The 24,444-nt window shown below is 33.5% G+C and overlaps 1 protein-coding gene and 1 long non-coding RNA gene across 2 annotated transcripts in view; both read left to right on the forward strand.

Annotated features, from left to right (window-relative positions):
- LOC131675568 (NADH-ubiquinone oxidoreductase 49 kDa subunit) overlaps positions 1 to 24,444 on the forward strand; it is a 46,248-nt gene that overhangs the window by 10,414 nt on the left and 11,390 nt on the right. The window lies entirely within an intron of this gene.
- LOC131675569 (uncharacterized) lies at positions 1,023 to 8,271 on the forward strand. Its single transcript, XR_009303075.1, has 4 exons — positions 1,023 to 1,270; positions 7,338 to 7,508; positions 7,594 to 7,931; positions 8,018 to 8,271. It is a non-coding gene; the product is annotated as an uncharacterized LOC131675569 (long non-coding RNA).

A 24,444-nucleotide genomic window follows, 5' to 3' on the forward strand; every position in this document is an offset into this window, starting at 1 on the left:
TTTACTCTATATTTAAACCTACTCAAAAAAAACTTTACGATCTTTCGGAGTACAATTCGGAAAGTGCGCGACAAAGGGATGGGTGTTTACATGTGTTCTTTTTCCGCTTCAGCTGAATGCTCTCCTTTTTCTCACTCACAGAGTTAAAATGTAAGTCACGTATTAAATGCGCATACACACAAAAGTACTCAAAAAAAAAATTTTGTTGATAATAAACGGCCCGACGTTATAATAATATTAGAAGCACAATACCCGTTGAGGATATTATTGAATTTGCCTCAAATCCAAAAGAGGCCATTGACAATTTCGATAAAGATTCGGTTTACACAGTTTTGTGGAAAGACGATAGCAAAGAAATGCCTGTTGAATTAGCAATTCAAATTGCAGCTGTAGAAAGTGAGTATTACTTTTTGAAATAATTAAATTAGCAGGATTAATCAAAAAATAAATTCTTTCTTAAAAAAAAAGAACTATTTCGACTTTTGTGTGCAATATTTATGAATGTTATATCATATTTTATTAATACTATATTTATAAATTTTAAATTGCAATTGAAATAACTTTCATTTTCAGTGATTAAAACTATTGATGAGTTTAATAAATTCAGTGAAAAAAGGGGCGTCTTCAATGTTTTCCATAATTCAATTTTAGCACGCTACTACGATTCTCAAGATAATGATGGAAATATGGAAAAATCATCAAAAAAATACAAAAATGATTAAACATGTTAGTAAAGATGCAGAGAAGAAGTTAATTAATTTGGTATGTTAAAATATTTTTCATCATTTATTTACTTTCAAATTGCTAGAAATAATCTATAGTATATAATTCATTTTTATTTACAATTTTATTTTATAGAAGCATGAAAATGATGCTCAAAAAAGAATACTCGACGAAGAAATTGAAAAGTTCTTGTGCCCAGCAAATACTTTAGATATGGGTCAAGAAGTAACAGAGAATTGCCATGTAGGCAATGCTAATAATTCATTGATGATCAGTAAGACACAGACAAAAAATGACTTGCAAGAATGTCAATTACTACAACTAAAAATCATAAACTTAGAAAAGGAATGTTTAATATTGAAAAATGCACAGAATAAATTAAAGAATAACATAGATATATTGAATGCATGCTTGGAGACTTACAAAATATTAAATGAGCGCTTACAAATAAAAAAATTATTGCTATAAACAGAGATTGCAAGAAGAGAATGGCAAAGAAATAATTGAAAATGAAGTAAATGAACAAAAACTGGATCCAACAGTACAGGTAATAAGATGTCACGTTGATATAATTCAATTAAACTGTATTTTTTTAATTTTAATAATGAAGTCTATATATATACGAGGTGTGATCAAAAAGTAAGGTGAATTTTGAAATTTAGCGGGCTACGTCCGTTCGATCTTCGACTTTTTTATTTGGTTATGTCGGAACACTCGTCTAGAACATACGTTCCAAATTTCAGCTTTGTAGTATGTTTGGTTTGTTTGTGAGAGGCATCAAGGTTAGAAGTGTTTTGCGTGCTGCACGATTTGCTGCTGTCTAAAAACATGGATCAAAGAGTTTGCATTAAATTTTGTGTGAAAAATGGAATCAAATGTTCCAAAACACTTGAAATGCTGAAAGTGGCATACAGTGAGTCTACTTTAAGCCAAAAAAATGTTTACAAATGGTATAAACTCTTCCAAGAAGGCCGAGAAGACACCGACGACGAACCTCATTCTGGACGCCCCAGCACATCAACAACTGATGAGAATGTTGAAGAAGTGAAGAAAATAGTGTTGGGAAATCGTCGAATTACCATTAGAGAAATTGCTGATGATATTGGCATCTCATTTGGTTCATGCCAATCAATTTTGACGAGTGTTTTAGACATGAGACGAAGTTGTCATCGAAGTTGTCATCGAAGCTGTCAGCGAAGTTTGTTCCGAAATTGCTCAATTTCGACCAAAAGAAACGTCGCATGAGCATCGCCCAAGAGCTACTGAATGACGTCAACGATGATCCAGATTTACTCAACAGGGTTATAACAGGTGACGAAACATGGGTATACGGTTATGACGTCGAGACTAAGACTCAATCGTCCCAGTGGAGGCATTCTGGATCACCAAGACCAAAAAAAGCACGCCAAGTTCGATCAAATGTAAAGGTTTTGCTTACAGTTTTCTTTGACTGCAGGGGCGTGGTGCATCATGAGTTCTTGCCACAGGGTAGAACAGTAAATAAGGAATATTACCTGCAAGTTATGCGCAATTTGCGCGAAGCAATCCGCCAGAAACGTCCGAATTTGTGGAAAAATAACAATTGGCTTTTGCACCATGATAACGCCCCTGCTCACACATCGTTGCTTGTGTGCGAATTTTTGGCTAAAACCAACACAGTAACGATGCCACAGGCACCGTATTCCCCAGATCTGGCCCCCTGTGACTTCTTCTTGTTCCCAAAACTGAAGAGGCCCATGAATGGACGGCGTTTTGCCACGATTGAGGAGATAAAGACGGCATCGAAGGATGAACTAAACAAGATCACAAAAAATGATTTTTTGAAATGCTTTGAGGATTGGAAAAAGCGTTGGCACAAGTGCATTATATCCGAGGGGGATTACTTTGAAGGAGATAAAATAAAAATTGATGAATAAATAAATATTTTTTGAGAAAAATAAAAATTCACCTTACTTTTTGATCACACCTCGTATATATCTGGCTAGCTATATTCAGCACAATTATTAATATATCAAGTTTTTTTTTCAAATAACTAATACAGTTGCAAAGCGAACTTTAAATTTCAATACTAAAATTTTCTATAGAAACAAAATTATTTCTTTTTACAATTACAATTTTGAAATGAAAGAGTCTTAAACATTTCCACAAAAATATATTTTTGTTATGACAACTTTTTCGGCAAGACTTATTCATTAATTCCAATTTCTTCAGACTTTGTTATAGTTATTGTAATATTTTCAATAATATTTAAACCAAAATGTTACTTGTAGTATAAATAATCACACTTTCAGTTATTTATCATCAGATTAAGTCTTTATTAAATTATACATTTTATTACAATAATTCAAATAATGACTTAATAATTATTTTTTGAATTATGCTTTCAAAAATATTAAGATTCAAGTCAATAATCATATTTAAGTAATTCAGTATCCAAATAATTATACTCGTATACTCCAAACCATTAATATTCTATAGTATTAAAATATTTTGTTCATAATTGGCAATAACAACACCTTATCAAACATATTTTTATAACTACTATCTTCTATCAAACTATATATCACTACCACTATCACTCACACTATCCATTTTCTGCATTTCTCCTTTCGAACAATATATTTATTTACAACTATTATTTAGTATCAAACTATCGATTACACTATCGAATCCGGCCTCAGAATTTCTCCAACACGTCAGGATTTTGAGATATCCTAACCTAAAAGTGCGAAAATAGCGATTTTTGCCTATATTTGAGGTTATGTAGCACTACGACATTCTCTATACACAAAAAACTATAAACGACATCTTAAAGTAGCAGCCTAGTCCTTTCGAATGCCGTTGAGTTTGCTCAAATAGTTTATTTTTTCTTTGAGATATTGTATTTTAAAGTTTTTCGATTTCATAAATATTGTACCTCTCAGAACATACTCGTACAGCTTTGAAAGTTTCGACGTCGAATTTTATGTCAAACGACTTCAATCAACTACTGTTCTGCAAGAAAATTAAGATATATACCATAGACAGACTAACCTACCTTTTATCTAAATTATATCATTCCCACAAATCCTTACAACCGTTAAAAACCACCCCTGCCAACCCTCAAACAGGCTAACCTACCTACGATAAATCTGGGTAGAGCGAGTTTAATCGACTGCTTTTCTATGAGGAACTTAAGATCTCAACCACAGATAGGCTTATCTGTTTTCTCCTTGACGTACTCTATCTCCAGATACCCTTACAACCCTCATAAACCACCCTACCAACCCCCAAGCAGGCTAACCTACCTAACGCTGGTTAGAACGAGTTTAATCAATTGCTTTTCTATGAGGAACGTAAAATCTCAACCAGATAGGCTTACCTGTTGTCTCCTTGATGTACTCTATCCTCAGAAAACCCTACAACCCTCAAAAACCCTCTCTACCAACCCCCAAGCGAACTAACCCACCTAACCCTTGGTAGAGCGAGTTTAATCAACTGCTTTTCTGTAAAAAAATGAATATCTCATTGACATTGTCTTTGATTCAGGTGGGGTGGTTTATCCCATTAACGACCAAAATGCTCAATTGTTTGTCGATTTTCAACGCGTTTTTTTCGGTAGTCATAGGCCTAAGAAATTTTTACAAACACGTATTTGGATGGGAAATTTAACGCTCTTTCAGAATCTTTGTTCAAAATTGCGATTGATTGCGTTATAAAAGAGTTATAGCCAATTAAACAATAAAAACCTGAAAAATTTTGCGAAAAATCAAGCTTGCGATTTTTTTTACAATGTTACCGCTAAAAAATCATCAAACAAATATGATCAAAGGTGATCACGACTATCAAAGTATCTCCAGAAATTATGGTGGAATTTTTGAACCACTTCTTCCAACAAAATGGTGGCAAAATAAAAATAAATCCATAAAAAACATTTCTCATTTTTTATCTCGGAAACCATTAAGTTTAGATGAAAAGTTCATTGAACAAAAAAGTCTTAGAATTAAACAAGAAATACGCCTGAATTCTTTCAGAATTTTCCGAGGCGATTTTTGAATTTTCGGAGAATACGGAAAACCCATTTTTTGAAAATCATCTCCAAAAATTCTGAAAAAATTCAGGCATATTTCTTATTTAATTCTAAGACTTTTTGTTCAATGAACTTTTTGTTCAATGAACTTTTTATCTAAACTTAATGGTTTCCGAGATATAAAATGAGAAATGTTTTTTATGGATTTATTTTTATTTTGCCACCATTTTGTTGGAAGAAGTGGTTCAAAAATTCCACCAAAATTTCTGGAGATACTTTGATAGTCATGATCACCTCTGATCATATTTGTTTGATGATTTTTTAGCGGTAACATTGTAAAAAAAATCGCAAGCTTGATTTTTCGCAAAATTTTTCAGGTTTTTATTGTTTAATTGGCTATAACTCTTTTATAACGCAATCAATCCCAATTTTGAACAAAGATTCTGAAAGAGCGTTAAATTTCCCATCCAAATACGTGCTTGCAAAAATTTCTTAGGCCTATGACTATCGAAAAAAATGCGTTGAAAATCGACAAAAAATTGAGCATTTTGGTCGTTAATGGGTTATAAGGGCTGTAAGGGTTCGTGGGGATGATATAATTTAGGTTGAAGTTCGACGTCGAAACGTTCAAAGCTATATGTTCTGAAAGGTACAATATTCATGAAATGAAAAACTTTGAAATTTAATATCTCAAAGAAAAAATAAGCAAACTGAGAAAACTCAACGGCATTTAAAAGGACTAGACTGCTTCTTTAATATGTCGTTTGTAGTTTTCTACGGGTAGATAATGTCGTGGTGCTACAAAACCTCAAATATAGGTAAAAATCGCTATTTTCACACTTTTAGATTAAGATATCTCAAAATCCTGATGTGCTGGAGCAATTCTGACGCCGGATTTGGTTTCAGCGCCAAAAATTCGTTGGGAAAACATATATGGTTTGCTTGTGCAAAAAATTAAGGTATTTTTGTAGGACTGTGTTTTCACTATCGCTCACACTATTCATTCTCTACATTGCTCCTTTCGATTAATATATTTATTTACAACTATTATTCAGTATCAAACTATCGATTATCACTATCACTTACACTATCCATTTTCTGCATTTCCCCGTCTGATCAATTTCAACTTACACAGCACAGTTTTTTGTAATTTGTAACATAATTTTTCCTGTTCTTCTGTGATTGGTTCTTCACTTGACTTTCTTGTATTGACTTTGATAATTTTTTATAACAATTATTATAATTGATCTTTGATTACTGGAATTTTGTGAGCACTATCTATTAATAGACTATATAAAATATCATTAGAATATTAAAAAAGGGCTTGATATTTAAGATCAAACTATCAAAGTTAAATTCAAGTGCTTCATACTTTGTTTGTTGATGTAAAAAAGGTAGTAGACATGGAGACTACATACAGGAGAAGAAGCAGCCTATCCCTGCCTGTGTTAGAGTTTAGGAGCTCAAAGTCCCCCAAGGTGCCTTAAAAAGCTACCGCCATCTAGTGGTAACAGCCGGCGCGTCGAGTTATCGACGCGCGCTAACGCATGGTAACTGGTCGGCGTTATCGATAACTCGAGTCACCACTAGATGGCGGTAGCCCTCTAAGGCACTTTGGGGAACTTAGGCTGGAGAATTCTTATACATTGCGCTTCGACTCCTGTATGTAGTCACCATGGTAGTAGACGTGAAATAGCTAGTAGACGTAGGGAGGTTTTAGAAGTTAGCACCCATATTTTAGTTTTTTAAGATTATCGATGAACTAATTATGCCGTTAGATAGTTCATGGAAAAAGCAACAAATTTTTTATTTACTATTTGTTAGTTCGTCCTCGAAAATACCCTCAAAAAAATAAAATAAGTCTTGGGTGCTGAGCTCCAGCACCCAAATTTGGTGTACGCTAATATCTAAAAAAAATCATTTAAAAGACAAATAATTTATGCACCAATCGTTACTTCATGAGACGAACTAACGGCACCCAGGGTAAAATCGGTGATAAATAAATTATTTACGTAATAAACAATAAAAAACTATTTTGGTATATGAATGACTAACGACCGCAGCGGCGCGCATGCTCCCCAAATTAGTCCAGGTACCCCCGCTCTCACGGATTCAGCTGAAGGAACAGAGCGTTTTCCTAACAATTTCTTTCTTCCATACACTAATACCCACACATTCATCTTTGTGAAATCAAAAATAACACCTTCCCTATAACCCTAGAATGTTTTTCAAAAAATCCTCCAAGCGTATCCAAAAAAGAAAATGTTAGGAAAACACTCTGGGGTTATTGGGAAGGGTTATTTTGGATTGTACAATGATAAGTATATAAGCACGTGTGTGTGTGTGTGTGTGTGCGTGTGTACGTGTGTGTGTATACATTAATATTTAGACTAGTCATAAATAAAATATATTATTTAATATTTAAACCACCAGTCGTAGCCACTTTGACCTACTCGGTTGCAGCTCTCGACTGCAATCTTTGATTTAAAATTTATATAGTAGTTGAGGACACCTTTGTTATTATTTTTTGATTATTTATAGAATAATTATTATTCTCATGTGCATTTTTTGTAAAAGTTATTATATTTATATGATTTTTTTGAAGATCGACATGAATGCCATCTGCGCTGCATCAACTCCAGAAAAAGTAGTCAACGTAGATGTGCCAAACCTGTCATCGGTCCATGGTGAATCTTTTGAATTATTTGACGAATCTCAGGATCTTTGAGCTATAGAATGTGACGACGTGAAGGCAAACAATACATCAAACTCTGGGGTAAAAAGTTAATAAAAAAATATATTATTTTAAATTTTGTCACAACCTGGTACCGATACTGACATTTTGTAATAAAATCTTTCAGGAAAGCTTTTTATGGACTCTGAAAAAGAGTTGTCACTATCGTTAATAAAAAAAATCAAATAAAAGAAGGTTTAGTAAAGCTTCTGATGACGATCTGACTTGCGACTCTGGAATAGAGGATCGTACTATTCCTAAGACGAAATTATCTAATCGAGAAATTGTAATACTATCACGTAATCTTTTCAAAAAAGAAAAGAATAAGATAGACGTTGGTTCAGAGCAGATGATCAATCTGGAATAGGTGTTGATAATACTCTTGTTGATTCAGAAGCATCCAATGAAATGAATTTTTTTTCAAATTTTCGTAAAAAAGAAAGTGTATCTAAAGAAGGTATAACAGTAAGTAAAATTTAATTTTGTATGATTCTATCGTTTATTTTACTTTTATAAATAAATATTTTCAAAATACATATAAATAATTTTAGATAACATACATATGGTTAAATAATGATTTTTAAATTCTCTATACGAAGAATGGAAGGATTATATAAAGACGCTAGTAAATTTATCAAACAAATTTTGAGATCTATGCATAGAAACGAAAATGGTTTCTATGAAGAGGCACTCAGTAGAAGATGTATTAAACTGGTACCGCCTTCTTACACGCCGAATGGCAAAAATCGACGAATTCCGTAGACCCATATGGAACAGCTAACAATAACTAATACAAAAGATAACGTTTAACCCTTAACTGCTATATGGGGTAGATTTACCCCAGACAATTTTTAACAATAAATAAAATTTATTTATTTTTTTTTTTTTCAACAATTTTTTTCAGTGTGTGTAACATTAAAAATTGTTAACTTGAATATTTTTTTTTGTAGTAAAAGGTTTGAAATATACTAGAAAAAATTATCATAGCAAAATATCCGAAATTCTCTGATTTATTCGATGTTTTTCGGGCTGGGGTAGATTTACCCCACCGAGCAGTTACGTGGCCAAAATGAGGTGTACAATTTAAGGGTTAAATTTGATAATTATTCAAATATATAGTAAGTTTTTACATTTAAGGTTCATTTTTTTGCAGAATGTTTATTTTATTTATGTCAGAAGGTTTTGAAGATGGATAATAGGCAGTTGTTAAACAAAGCTTTGTCGAAAAAAAATAGCTACATTACAGAAAATATTAACGTAGTATTAAAGAAAATGAAAAAAATGCGACATTAACTCCTACTAATATCGTTTCAAAATATACTTTTCATATTTTATATTTTATACTTTTTCATTCTTTGTGAATGTACGTCTAATAAAATAAATGTCTTTTTCTCTTTATCACAATAACAGCCATATCTAGTTTCTTATTTCTATCGTCGTAAAAATCCAGCTGGAAATCTCCTTGGAGTCCACCTAGAAATCCAGACTAAAAATCCCCCTGGGATCCACCTAGAAATCCAGGATACAAATCCCTCGGAAATCCACCTGGAATCTATCTAGAAATCCAACCTGGAAAAACGCCTGGAATCCATCTGTAAATTCTGACTGAAAATCCACCTGGAATATACCTAGAAATCCACCTGAAAATCTACCTTGAATCCATCTGGAAATCCCCCTGTAATCCACCTAGAAATTCCAACTAAAAATCCACCTGAAATCCAGGTGAAATCTAGGCTGATCCAACTAGATATCCTGCTGAAAATCCAGCATGAATTTCGGGCAGAATTTTTTCACAAGGGAATAGTCGATATTTAAGTATTAACAATGAACATAAACGCTTATCGAAGGCCAGTTCTTATGGGACACTTGTTAAGCCACTGGAAAACCCGGAACAGGCAAACTCTGATTGTGAGTATGCCCCAGCTACTAGAAGACGTTGACGTTTCCCATACATATCGGCTATACTACACTGCAGTAAACTCGATTGTGCGGTCTAGAGCACACTTGTATTTTAAGAGCTATACACGTAATATGCACTAACGAGGTCTTACGAGTGGTCGTCGGTTCCCTAGCACGGCTCAGCTATCCGCTCGTTCGTTAGTTCGGTAGGCCTCTATCTTTTCTCCTTTATACGACTAACCCTTTTTATGGCTTTTTCTGACTTTGTATTTATTGAACAAATATTATTAATATTTTTAAAAACACAATATTTGTTGATGTTATGTTGTGGTGCCGACTTCATGCTAACGCCTTTTCGGCTTATTTCTGTTCCAAGACTAATAAGCTGATTTTTAATGACTGCGAAAAAGGTGTGCCAGCAGTTCTCTTGTCTGAGAAAGCCGAACGGGCAATGTCCTTAGCCTCTATGGGAATTAAGGATCTTATAGAGGAGCAATGAGAGGAAATCGAAAAAGTGATGATGGAGTTACTCTTTAATCCTTCCTGCGAGTAACTAGGATGCACCGTGTGGATTCGTCATGATATAAACCTCACCAGCTCACGATTCATCAAGCAATGATGCTATCCAGTACCGAAGAAAATAGAGGATGAAATGCACGAGCAAGTACATAAATGTTAAAAATGGGAGTTATCCCTAAGTCCACAAGTGAGTGGTTAAATCCGGTAATCATGATACTGAAACCGGATAGTACCTATCAGTTTTGCGTTGATTACCGTAAAGTTAACGCAGTTTCAAAGGTTTCTGCATATCCATTTCCCTATATGGACGTTATATTGCGCAAAATCTAGCACGCTAGCTATATAAGTGCACTAGATTGTTCTGGAGTATTTTGGCAGATACCTCTAACCGAGAAATCAATACCGATCACCGCTTTTACTTTGCCGGGTATAGAATTATACGAATTTGTGCGTATACTATATGGCCTGGCGGGCGGCCCAGCTACTTTACCGATGTTGGCGGATAAAATCATTACGTCAGAAATAGAACCTTACGCGTTTGCCTAGTTGGACGACCTGATTATTGCAACTCATACATTCGTCGATCAAATGACTTGCGTTTATTCTGAACAGAGTCCACGAAGCTAATTTCACCATAAATAGGAAAAAACCTAAGATTTGCCTGTCTGCGATTCGGTATCTCGGCGTGTTGGTAAATTGTGACGGATGCTGCTCGGATCCAGAAAGAGTGTGACCAATTTTGGCGATCTGACTTCTCGAAATTTGCGACAATTACGCCATTTCTTATGCATGGCCTTATTGTATCGGAAATATCTCAAAGACTTCGCTTCCTTGGCCACTCCTTTAACTACTTTGACCAGAAAGGAGGCAAAGTGCACTGCCACTCACGTACTTTTACCTTCCTCCGAGTAAAATTGTTCAAATTTTGAAGTTTCATATGTTCCTTCAAAACTAACGTACAAAGACAAGCGGTAGCGCATTTGAAAACTCTTTCCAAGAGCTTACAAATTGTATATATATTACGTGTACAATTACATGGTTTTTCTAATTTTTTCAAACGATTATTCATCGATGAAAATTCCGAAATTTTAAGTACATATTTTATCTTTTGTTAATTCTAGAGAAAAAATCGCAGGAAAATGTTGAGCACGAAATTTTCTTCCTTTTTCCAAATCCTATCTAAATCAATAATTCAAAAATTATTTACATGAAGTATGACCCGCGTTTGAGCATTTTTCTCGAAAATTTTCATTTTTCTTTCAAATGTTCATAACACTCTAAGCTAAAATTATAGAAAAAAAGTGCTCATGAAAGAAAATATTCCTTTTTCTATGTAGAATACTGTGGAATTTTCTCAGATTTTTTTCGAAATTCTGAATAGTTTAGAAGGCTTAGGGACCAATAATTGAACATTTTGACCTTAACGTCAATGATGTATGAAAGTTATTTAAAAGCATTTATATTACAAGGGTGAATCAATAAGTCCTTAGAAAATCCAAGAGATGGCGTTCAAAGTATACCAACTTATGTTGTGCCAGCAAGCGTCACTATTAAATAGAGTGCTACCGGAATTTCAGCCAGATCCATCGAGTAGTTCCGTTTTTATAGACGATCAAAGTGAACAACTTTTGTTATTAACAATCGAAAAAACATTTTTGTTTTAAAAGACCTTACACCGAAAGAACACTCTAAGCTGAGTTAGTTAGTTAGTTCATGGTGTATCTGCCCCTGTGTTTGCAACTTTTTACAATTGTGTAAATGAATTTAAGCGTGGCCGTACATTGACTGCAGATGAACATCGTTTAGGCCGTCCTGTAGACGTGAGCACTCCGAAAATGATCAATAAAATCTACGACATGGCGTTGAGTGACGGAAACATAAAATTGCTTGAAATAGTTGAGGCCACAAGGGTTTTAAAAGGTACAGTCATTTCGATTTTGCATGAGAAATTGGACATAAGAAAAATTTCGGCAAAATGGGTACCGCGTTTGCTCTCAGTCGACAACAGATGCAGTCGACTGCTGGCCGCTGAAGCCCTCTTAGCGCGCATCCAACGTAATTCGGACAACTTTCTGCGTCGAATCATAACTGTAGACAAAACGTGGGTACACCACTACACTCCTGAAACGGAAGAACAGTCAAAATAGTGGATTGCGAAAGGTCAACCAGCTCCAAAGAAGGCGAAGTTAGTGAAATCGGCCGGCAAGGTTATGGCCACTATTTTTTGAGATGCACGTGGTATTATCTTCGTCGACTATTTAGAAAAAGGACATACAATCACCGGAGAGTATTATGCGTTGTTGTTGGACCGGTTAAGCGAGAAAATAAAGGAAAAATATCCTCATTTGAACAAAAATAAATTCTATTTCATCGAGACAATGCACGAGTGCATACTTGCTTAGTTTCAATGGCTAAAATTTAGGAATTAAAGTTCGAATTAGTAGACCATCCATCGTATTCACCAGATTTGGCCACATAGATGACTATTTGGCCAGCGAAGAATCAATTGAGAAAATAAAACGATTGGCTGATACGAGGGGGGGTCGTTAAGTCTACAAAATCCAAGAAATGGCACTCGTCACGCTTAAATTATGATGTTTTTGGCAAGCAATACTATTAACTAGATATCGTACAAAGTTTCAGCTCTATTCATTAAGTCATTTTTTTGTGAGCGTTGGTTGAAGAAAAAGTTATTGGTTTATTTGAAAAATGGAAAAAACAGAGTTTCGAGCGGTGATAAAACATTTTCATTTAAAAGGCCTTACACCATAAGAAATCACAGTTGAGTTGAATGCAGTTCATGGCAAGTCTGCCCCTGTGTTTAAGACTGTTTATAACTGGGGAAATGAATTTAAACGCGGCCGTACAACAACAAAAGATGAACCTCTACACCACTACACTCCTGAAACTAAAGAACAGTACAAACAATGGATTACTGTAGGAGAATCAGCCCCAAAGAAGGCAAAGACAGTAAAGTCAGCTGGTAAGATTATGGCCACGGTTTTCTGGGATGCGTATGGAATCATCTACATCGACTACTGGGAAAAGGGCCAGACGATGACTGAACAATATTATGCGTCATTATTAGGTCAGCTGAAAGAAAAAATCAGAGAAAAACGTCCTCACTTAAACAAAAAAAATTCCTCTTTCTTTAAGAGAATGATCGAGTTCACACGGGTGCAGTTTCGATGGCAAAAATTAACGATTTAAAATTCGAATTAATTAACCATCCACCCTTTTGATACCCCTGTGGCCTCAACTAATTCTCGCAATTTTAATCTTCTATCACTCAACACCATATCGTGGATTTTGTTGACCATTTCGGGCGTACTGACTTCTACGGGGCGTCCTGAACGAGGTTCATCTTTTGTTGTACGGCCGCGTTTAAATTCATTTACCCAGTTATAAACAGTCTTAAATACAGGGGCAGACTTGCCATAAACGGCGTTCAACTCAACTGTGATTTCTTATGGTGTAAGGCCTTTCAAATGAAAATGTTTTATCACCGCTCGAAACTCTGTTTTTTCCATTTTTCAAATAAACCAATAACTTTTTGTTCAACCAACGCTCACAAAAAAACGACTTAATGAATAGAGCTGAAACTTTGTACGATATCTAGTTAATAGTATTGTGCTTGCCAATAACATCATAATTTAAGCGTGACGAGTGCCATCTCTTGGATTTTGTAAAGATTTATTGACCCGTCCCTCGTAAAACAATGGTCGATGATGGATACACGGAAAAAGCTGTTGAATACTAGGAAAGTGGAAAAAAAGAAGTTGTTTTTAAGTTCCGTTCAAAGTAAGTATAAATCAGTCACGTCAGAAAGTCCGTTGAGAATTTGAAAACAGTAAATTTCCGCAGGCGGAACTAAAAGAGATAAGTTGCTTAAAATTTCAGAGTATTCTCTAGAAAAAATTAAAGATGCTTTAAACCGGAAGTTAACAGTTCATGATTTAGATCTTAAAAGATGGGCTTTAGAAATTAAACATGAATTGAATGTGCCTTGGTTTACAGCGTCACCAAAGTGAATATTGTTATTTAAAAGAAAACATAAAATTGTATCAGGTAAAGTAACGAAACAAATAACAAAGGTATCTATTGATAATGAGCCTAATCTATAGCTGAACTGTCAAAATTTTGTTAATAAAGTGAAATTTAGCCTATCTTAAAAAAGAGCAATTAATATATATAATTCTGATCTAAGTAGTTTTAATTTAGAAATGTATAGCCGCAGGACATTAAATGAGAAAGGAATAAAGACAATTAAAACGGTTGTACAATCAATATCATCTACTACATATAGTTATACGATACAATCGACAATATCTGCAGAAGGTATGTTACTTTCGCCTTTTTTTATGGTTTTAAAAGAACCAAAGAACGAATTCGAGCCTACTGTTGTAAAAAATCTATTCCAAGCACCTAATGTATATTTGTAAGCAAGTGTATCGGGAAAACTGTCGAGTGAATTACTTCAAACATGGTTTTTTCCTAATTGTGGAAAAACTGTTGTTTTGTTACTAGACTCATGGAGTGGGAAATGTGAACGCACTGTACGAGAAGTTATACCTGAAGATAAAAATTTTCGATTGATAACAAACCCTAAGGGTATCACAGGCAAAATTCAACCATTGGGTGTATTTGGCTTTAGAAAAACTTTGTGCAGAAAATATCTGATGCTATCATTTTATTCGCATCGGATATAAATTTACATGAAAGAACTAATATTATAAAATTACAATCTATTACACATAATCACTTATCTTCACCTAGATTCCAAAACGTATTCAAATATGCTTGGTACAAGAGTGGATATTTGAATGAAAAACCTCCTAAATTTGGTAATCCTGCAGAATATTGCTTTGCAATTGAAGAAGATCATATCTGCAAGATTTGGGAAAATATAGCAATTATGAAATGTGCAATGTGTAAGACACTACTATGCCTGCGGCATTTGTTTATAGAGTATCATTATTGCTCACAATATCAACAGAACAAGAAGACGGATCTTATATACAATCATTAACTTTAAAAATTTGATTGAATTTCAAGAAGAGTATGATGATAACATCAAACGTATTAATATTGTATTAATAAAATATGTAAACGTATAACACTTGTGCTGAATTAATTTGTTTAGGGGTGAAATTTTTTTGCGGGGTTATTCTGTCTACGGAAATATTTGTTAAGTGGTTGATCGACCTGGAGGTAAACCCGTCCGATAACTATTCATTGGGTTAAGCCTTCTGGAGGTGAAACTGTCTTGAGGAAGAACTGGGGGCTTACGATTGTGAGGGTTAACTTGACGAGTGCAGTTTTTCAGGGGTAAGCGAGCGGGCTTGATCAGCGTGTATGTGAGTGAGGTTAATCAGGAGGTGAGGTTGATCACAAGGTATGCGGTTGGGATTAATCGGAATATATGAAAGTGGGCTTGATGAGGGAATGAGGTTAATCAGGGGGTACGCAAGTGGGATTAACCAGACGGTATGCGAATGTGGTTAATGAGGGTTAATCAACGAGTATGCGAGTGAGGTTAATCAGGAGTTTAGGTTGATCAGGGGTTATGCGAGCGAGGATGATCAGGTGGTATGCGACTGGGGCTAATCAGTAGGTTAATGAGGAATTTGATTAGGGAAAATGCGTATGGAGTTAGTCACTGGGTGTTTAGGAGATATATCGGAACGCTTTATGTTTATTCGTATTATTTTTCACAAGATAGATCGTTTTTTTAATTCTTTATGTTCTGTTTTTGAATTCAGACGGTAAAAATATATACTCTAAATACAGCTTTACCCCTCTACAACGTAGGGCTGGCAACTCCCAGTGACAAAACCTGTATGATTACGTTTCTCTTTTATATAGATTTACAAAAATTTTTTTTTGTCCAAAAATAGTCATAAATACCGAAGATATTGCTATAACAGTTTTGAAGGTGGCTTTTCAGGGTGGCTGCCAGACCCGAAATTCCTTTTCGAGCACAACAGTATAATTCTTTCATCAATTTTTAAGCGTCATAGCAAATAAAAAATCAGCGAAATTGGTGATTGGCAACTATTCATATAGAAATGGTAGGGTTTAGGAGTGGTTCACTCTCGAAATATTGAATAATGAAAAAACTCCGAAGCTGATCAATATTATTTTATCATTTTCTAGATAAAAATTTATTTTTTAATTTTTATGTTGATTTCATAATTTTTTTAAGCGAAAACTCCAATCAAAATGGGAAACATCCCATACATCATAGGCATTGCAACCTCCAGAGACAAAACCTATTTAGTTATATTCACTTTTTTATAACGAATTTTTCAAATTTTTTGTTATCGAAAAATATTGATATAAACCGAAGATATTGCTGTAATAGTGTTTTAGGGGTAGTTTTTCAGGGTGGTCTTCAGCTCTTACATTTATTTTTCTACAGACTAACAGTGTTATTATCTACCCCACTTTTAAACATCATAACACATGGGAAATCAGCAAAATTGGTGATCGGCAACTATTCATATAGTATTAATTGAATTTAGGGGTAGTTTACCCTCGAAATTCATAAAAATGAAAAAAACGCCGAAACACGTCAATTTTATTATTTTCTAGATGAAAATTTATTTTTCAAATTTTTATGATAATGTTGTGATTCTATACACGAAATATTCACTCAAAAATATAGTTTTTCCCCTGTACATCGTTAGGCCAAGCAACAGAGATTTTTTCATGACAAAAATACTACCTGGAAACCGAGTGTGCAATCGTGTGCAGATAAGTTGAGACATCATTGGTGTTATGTTTTGGACACGCAACTCCTGTCACCCTATTTGTTATAAACATTTTAAACGAAAAAGAGGCATTTTTTTTAGTTCTTGTTAATAACTCTGCGAATAATGTAGCGATGTTAATGATATAGGTACACAAAATGTAGGTAAAACAATTACGAACAAAACTAGACCTCGAGCGACAAAATCGGATAATTAGGAACCGAGGAAAACCCGGAAAAGTGGCGAAATTTAACATTTATTTAAAAATTCATATCTCCGTCACTTTTTATTTTGTAGGACTGAGTCTTTGCGAAAATGTAGTGTTATTTATGTACTTCATGTGTGCCAAAAGCTGACGCTGTGAAGTAAATAGTTTTCATGTAATCGTAATTTCAGTTTTTCTACGCGATATTTTTCATCATCTCTCCTTGCGACAGTGATTTTTTCATCTTAAATTTGAAAACGGTTTTAAAAAATGCAGATTCCACCCAACAAAACGTATATTCTAGTTTTTCACTTAAATTTTTGCAAGTGTGTGATAAATGCCGGGAAAGTCGACTAAAAACGGCTGAGCGCACGGAAACGTTCGAGTGGTGGGGGGAGCAGCAGCCGAAGAGAGGCACAGATATATAGTAATAGAGGCGCGCTGCGCCCTTTTATAATTTTTCCATCTCAATATCTCTGCAACCATAAATGTTATCTGAACAATTTTTATTTTATTTCGGATCTACTGAACTCCGGGAAATCAATTATTTATTTAGAATTTATAAATAATCAATAAATTAATTACTTTCCGATGTTCTTCAAAATAAATGTTGTCATTATGTTTACGAAGCTGGATTTTGGTCCAGCCCCCATTCCCTTTTCTTTTCATCTATCTCTCTCCTTCTCTCTTTCTCTGTCTCTCTCTCTCTCTCTCTGTCTCTTTCTCTCTTCCAATGGAATACTATTTCTCCCTCTCTCTTATACATTCTCTCTGCATATTTTCACAATCATTTATTTCTTTACCAATAAAATTAAGTTAAATTTTTTTTTAATTTCAACAATTTATGCTTAGCCTTTTATTATTTACGAATTCTAAATAAATATTTGATTTCCCGGAGTTCAGTAGATCCGAAATAAAAAAAAATTGTTAAGATAACATTTATGGTTGCAGAGATATTGAGATGGAAAAATTATAAGAGGGCGCAGCGCGCCTCTATTACTATATATCTGTGCCTCTCTTCGGCTGCTGCTCCCTCCACCACTCGAACGTTTCCGTGCGCTCAGCCGTTTTTAGTCGACTTTCCCGGCATTTATCACACACTTGCAAAAATTTAAGTGAAAAACTAGAATATACGTTTTGTTGGGTGGAATCTGCATTTTTTAAAACCGTTTTCAAATTTAAGATGAAAAAATCACTGTCGCAAGGAGAGATGATGAAAAATATCGCGTAGAAAAACTGAAATTACGATTACATGAAAACTATTTACTTCACAGCGTCAGCTTTTGGCACACATGAAGTACATAAATAACACTACATTTTCGCAAAGACTCAGTCCTACAAAATAAAAAGTGACGGAGATATGAATTTTTAAATAAATGTTAAATTTCGCCACTTTTCCGGGTTTTCCTCGGTTCCTAATTATCCGATTTTGTCGCTCGAGGTCTAGTTTTGTTCGTAATTGTTTTACCTACATTTTGTGTACCTATATCATTAACATCGCTACATTATTCGCAGAGTTATTAACAAGAACTAAAAAAAATGCCTCTTTTTCGTTTAAAATGTTTATAACAAATAGGGTGACAGGAGTTGCGTGTCCAAAACATAACACCAATGATGTCTCAACTTATCTGCACACGATTGCACACTCGGTTTCCAGGTAGTATTTTTGTCACGAAATCACTCTTTTCAAGCCCTGTTGCTTGGCCTACGTAGGGATTGCAACTTTCCGAGTCTAAACCTATGCGGTTTTATTGTTTTTGAAGTAGGAAATTTTTTCTACTCTGTTGCATCAAAAAAGATTCATTACAACCAAAGTTACTGCCGTTTAACTCTTTTTAGGGGTGAGTTTTGAGGGTATTTTTCACCCCCTAGACAGCTTTTTCCGCCGATAAAAAAACACGTGTCTCTTATTTTGTTATAAAGTACTCGTATAACATGTTTCAATGGTAACAAAATTGAAGGCAGACGTTTGGGAATGTTCCCTTGTGATATGCAGTCTTTGGCTTGAACTATTACGAAATGTCCACCACGGCGTTTGCGATGTTCTTATAGGATTTCGTTAATTTTTCGATATTTGCAGTTTTAATAAGGACTTGTTTGCTACATCATAATTTGCAGAGTAAGAGATTAGCTTGCCGCATATCTGTTTGTGAGGAGAGTTCATGACAGTGCAATGATTTTTTGCCGACGTGTACAGAATTTGAGTTTCTTTAAGAGCTTGAGTTTTGGAACTTTATAATAAAAGTTAAAAGACATCGCAAGACGTAACAGATCTACTAGCAACTACATAAATCCTATAGTGGTCAGTATCAAAGAAGATGGAACTGTCCACTTTTATCTAGACGCTATAAAATTAAATAGAAAGATAGCAAAAAACTATGAAGCCCCAGTACACATGGATGAGATAATTCAACAATATTTTGGCATAAAATACATGTATAGTTCCGATCTAACCAGCAGTTTTTGGCAAATTCCTCGACTCTAAATCTTGCAAACCTCTTATTGATTTACTGAAACAAGGTAATGGATACATATGGCTACCTGAGCATCAATAGGTTTTTAAGAATGCTAAGAATTAATTTATTAATACTATTACCTTAAAATATCCCGACCATAACAATCCTTACATATTAACCACAGATATCAGCTACTATACTGTAGCCCCTGCCTTGTCTTAATTAAATGATTCAAGAGAGGAAGAAGTAATAATTTTTGTATCGCGTAAGTTAAAGGACTCCGAACTTGATTATTTCACCCCCGAAAAGGAACTTCTATATATCTTGGAGTTGATTCATATTAGAAACATATTTAAAAGGTGCTAGGGAAATTATTGTAAGAACTGATCAGGAAGCACTAAAATTTTTATCCGCTTGTAAATTTACTAATTCGAGATTAATAAGATGGAGTCTTTTTACAAAATATTAGTATAATTTACGAACAAATTCCGGAAAACAAAAATGCAACAGCAAACTTTTTTTCAAGATACCTTAACAACAATGGCCACGGAAATCTAAAAGAAATTCAATTAGCATCTTTACTGCCAAATCCCTCAAATGATTAAGCAAAAAATTTCAGAAAACTACTATTCAATAGTTAAAAGTGCTTAAAAATTTGATAATCTTAATCTATGCCCTAAAATCTATATAAAAAATACTTGGTTTCATTGAAATTACTCTTAATAACGTATTTTAATTGAACAATAAAAATGATCATATCTATATCTATAAGTAGAGTGACGTCACGCTTCTTATATGGTCATAAAATTTGATTCTAGCTCTAATACAATTATATAATATGTGAGGTGGTGCCGTTTAATATACTAATTGATAGATGTAAATTCATGAGTTTAGCGGATTGCAGTAATACAGTGAAAATAAGAAAATAGTCTTACAATTAGAGCTCAGAGATAAGACCGTTACAGACTCGTCTCGATTGGATTTCTCGATAGTGCATCTGCAGCAGTATTAGATTTTCCTTTTGTGTATATTAGTTTGTATTTGAATTATGATAACCAAAATCGCCACTTATGTACACGAGTATTTAAATTAGTTGTACCAAACCATACTAATGGTTGGTGGTCAATAATTATTGTTATAGGTCGATCATAAACGTAAGATTTGAAAGTTTAACACTTTGTATAATTGCTAATGCCTCTTTTCCGTATATCTCATAATTTAATTCCGATCCTCGCAAGACTCGTGAGAAATATGCAATAGGGCGAATGGGACCTATGGGTCCTTGAGAAAATATGCCAGCTACTACTGCCCTCAGGCTTCGGTGCGTATATTATATCCCTTTGTTAAATCAGGAAATTGGAACAAAGGTGCGTTACATAGCACTTCTTTGAGTTCTTCAAACGCTTTTTGAGCTTTTGTTTTTCAATCTTTTTTCCAATGTTTTTGTAACAATTTAGTTAGGGATTTTTTTCTTGGCAAAGTATTTTAAAAAGTGCCGATAATATCTAGCTAAGCCTAAAAATTGTTGAACATTTATTATATTCTTTGGGCGAGGAAATTTTTGGACTACCTTTACCTTTTTAGGGTCTACTTCTAGGTTCTTTTCATTTATTACGTGTCCTAAGTAAGTTACTTTACGCATAAAAAATTTACATTTACTAATTTGTAATTTCAAACCAGTTGTTCCTAATCTTTCTACTAATAATCTAAATTCCCTGTAATGTTTTTCTATACTATTTACATAGGTTACTATATTAGCTAGATATACAAATAAATCTTGTCTTTGTAGTTCTCTCAGTATAGTATCCATTAATCGGTGAAAAGTTGGTAGTGCATTCTTTAATCCAAATAGCATTCCCACAAACTCGTAATGACCAAAGGATGTACTGAATGCAGTCTTATCTGCATCCTTTGGGCTCATCTTTATTTGATAAATACCTCATAGCAAGATCAAACATGGAATAAAACCTAGCGCCTCCTACTTGATCAAAAATTTGAGTAATATTAGATATTGGATAAGAATCAGCCGTCGTTTTTTCATATAATTCTCTCATATTAAGAACCATTCTGCTATTGGGATCGGCTGCTTTTGACGCAATCCATACAGGGCTCACATACGAAGAGTTTGATTCACGAATAATTCCTGCCTTTAATAATTTTTTTATATGATGATTCAATTTGTCTTTCATCACATGTGTGGAAATTGATATTGTCTACACTTTATAGGGACTTCATCTGTTGTATGAATTACATGCATTACCGCTTCTCTCCCAGGTAACTCATCTCCTAGCAAATAAAATACATCCCTGATGTCATTAACCAAAGCTATAGTGTATTCTTTCTCAGTATCATTCATATGAGTTAAGTCTAAATGATGTTCTATTTTGAACAACACATTTGGCATTTCGTCTTCAATATATAAATCTCTCATATTTAAAACATCGTCGTCAAATTCTTGTTGAAATCTTGAAGTTATTCTTTATAGGACATACTGTAAATATGTTGTTCTGCGAAATTGAATAGGTTAACCTATTCTATGAGTATCAATTCTATCAAATTCTTCTTGAGTAATTTCAAATGCTCTTATTTGCCGCATTGGCTTTTTATCAATCATATCCCTATCATTTTCTACTATCAAGGGTACCATATGATTCTTTGCTTTAAAGCTATTATAATCAAATACTATTACTGCCTCTGAATCTTCAAAAAATATTGCACCCAAAATTCCTGTATGTGACGTTTCAAAATTGTCATCAACTACATGAAAAATAATATCGATGCCAAATAATTTTATTTCGGTAACTCCTAAAGTTAAGTGCATGTTAGTGCCAATTCCTAGTAAGTTTAAAGCAAATCATCTATAGTATTTATTCAAGGGTGGAAGAAGGCTCTTTTTTATTAGTTGCATTCCAACCCGGTATCAACTAAAAAATATTCTCTTGAACTTGTAACTGGGTTCTGTATTTGTATTCGCGGAATAACTTTCTCTGGCTTTGGGGTATTTTTATTATTATACACAAAGCAAAATTCTGTATAAACAAAATCATCTAACTTTTCAAAGTTACCAATCCAATCGGGCATAATTACCTTTCATGTTTCGAAATTAATAACAACTTTACTATCTGAAAAATAATCAGTACTAAGCACTATGTCATAAGTAATTGGAAAGTTTCCATTTACAAGTAAAAATTCTGTTGGCCGATTGAATACTGAAAGTGTTATAGCACCAATTGTGGGAAAACTTTCAAGGCCTATAACTTATGACGCTTGCTATCATTAACATGTTCAAGATAATCCTGCACTACTCCAATTTTCATTATATTAACTTCAGAACCGCTGTCAGTTAGATTTTATTAAAATCAGTTAGATTTTAGTTTCATCCGAAAACAGCATTTTTTTCCAGTCCTCAACAGTCCAGCTCCGATGTTCTGTAGCAAATTTTAGTCTGGGCTTCTTATTTTTCTTACTGACCAATGGTTTCTTAACACCGACGCGTCCAAAAAGTCCTACTTCGTTTAGTCTTCGAGACACGATAATTTGACTAATACCAGCTACATTTTCTTCACGTAATTCACGTACAATGATAGCAATATTTTTCATCACATATGAGACAGCCTTTCTTTTTATCACTTTATCAATACGCTGAGTCGTTTTTCTAGGTCGTCCAAGATTACGTTTAGCTTCTACATTACCAGTAGTCTCAAGTTTTTTGAGTATATCATTAACTATTGATTTTCCTATAGCCAAAGTTGCCGATATTTCACATGAAGTTTTAGCTTCATTGTGTAGTTTCAAAACCAATTCACTTTTGTCTAATGACGTTCGTTTCGGCATTATGGAGAAAGATAACTGATCGGATAATACAGAATAAATAGCGTACTCAATGTTTACACATTACACGGAGCGAAACACATTATTTCCCGATTAGTAAATACTGTTATAAATTTTGGCCGGATATTTATGAAGTATCAAAAATTTTCATTTTGGTTATAAATAATTATTGATTGTCATATTCAATTATCTAACTATGTAGTAATGTAGGACAATAAATGTACTGTATAATGGTATATGAAAGTTATCATTTTATACTATTTCAACTACAGTTAATTATAAAATTATGATTGGCCGGATAATTTTGCATGCAACTGTATAGTGAGATCCACACCCTTATTTTCTTGTTTAGATTGTTTACTTATTTCTTCTAAAGTCAAATTTTTTCTTCTATTTTCGGCGAATTGAGCTTTTCTAGAATTTTCGTACAAAACTTTGGGAAGTCCTTTGAGATCCTCTTGTATACGCTTTGCAAGTCATTTATGCTGTACTTTTATGAGACGTTTTTTAGGTTCCACTATAACAATTTAATAGAGAAAAAAATTTGATATGCTACCTTCGAAAATGATCTAAGCTACTACTTAATCGTGTAATTTTCATCATACAACTACAACTAAGTTTGTTATTCAATTAACAAACCCCAGAAGGAAATGAAAATTCATAAGTGAAAATTCTAACTTTCGACAGTTAGATTATTTTATATTAACATCTAAATAATTCTTTTCAAACAAAAAGGCTTTATAATTTCGTTTTTTTTTTTTGTTATTTGACTGATCTATAACATTTTTAATTTTTTAAAAATAATTTTCTTTATCCCTTTATTTTATAGCTTGTGTCACAATAATTCAATAAAACCCAAAAATGAAATTCCTAATCTTATATTTCTCGATATTCTTTATATTTTTCTATTTCATTAATTTTCAAAACTGTTTCTCATTTTTTCCAAATTTCGACAGTTATTTTTACTTGAAAACTTAATTTCTTTGTAATTTTACTTAAATAATTGAACTTATAATAACTTGATTATTTTTCTCATGTCTTCTTCAATTTAATCCTTAAAAGCTTCGAAGTTTTCAAAAATTGAAATACGAGAAATTTCTCGCAACAAACAAAAATTTTTAAGATTGATCTATATTTATCAACCTTTTATACATGTAAATTGAAAGTTAATTTTATTTTTTATTTATTATTTGAATTTCAATATTCTTATTAATTGTTTTTACTTTAATTATAATTTTTCAATACATTTATATGTTTTTTGTTCTTTATTTTAACTTTTAATAAGTTTTCTTTACTTTTAAAACTCTTATATTTTC

Source organism: Phymastichus coffea, unplaced genomic scaffold (assembly GCF_024137745.1).
Source record: "Phymastichus coffea isolate CEN01 unplaced genomic scaffold, Cenicafe_Pcof_1.1 PCOF00026, whole genome shotgun sequence".
NCBI lineage: Eukaryota > Metazoa > Arthropoda > Insecta > Hymenoptera > Eulophidae > Phymastichus > Phymastichus coffea.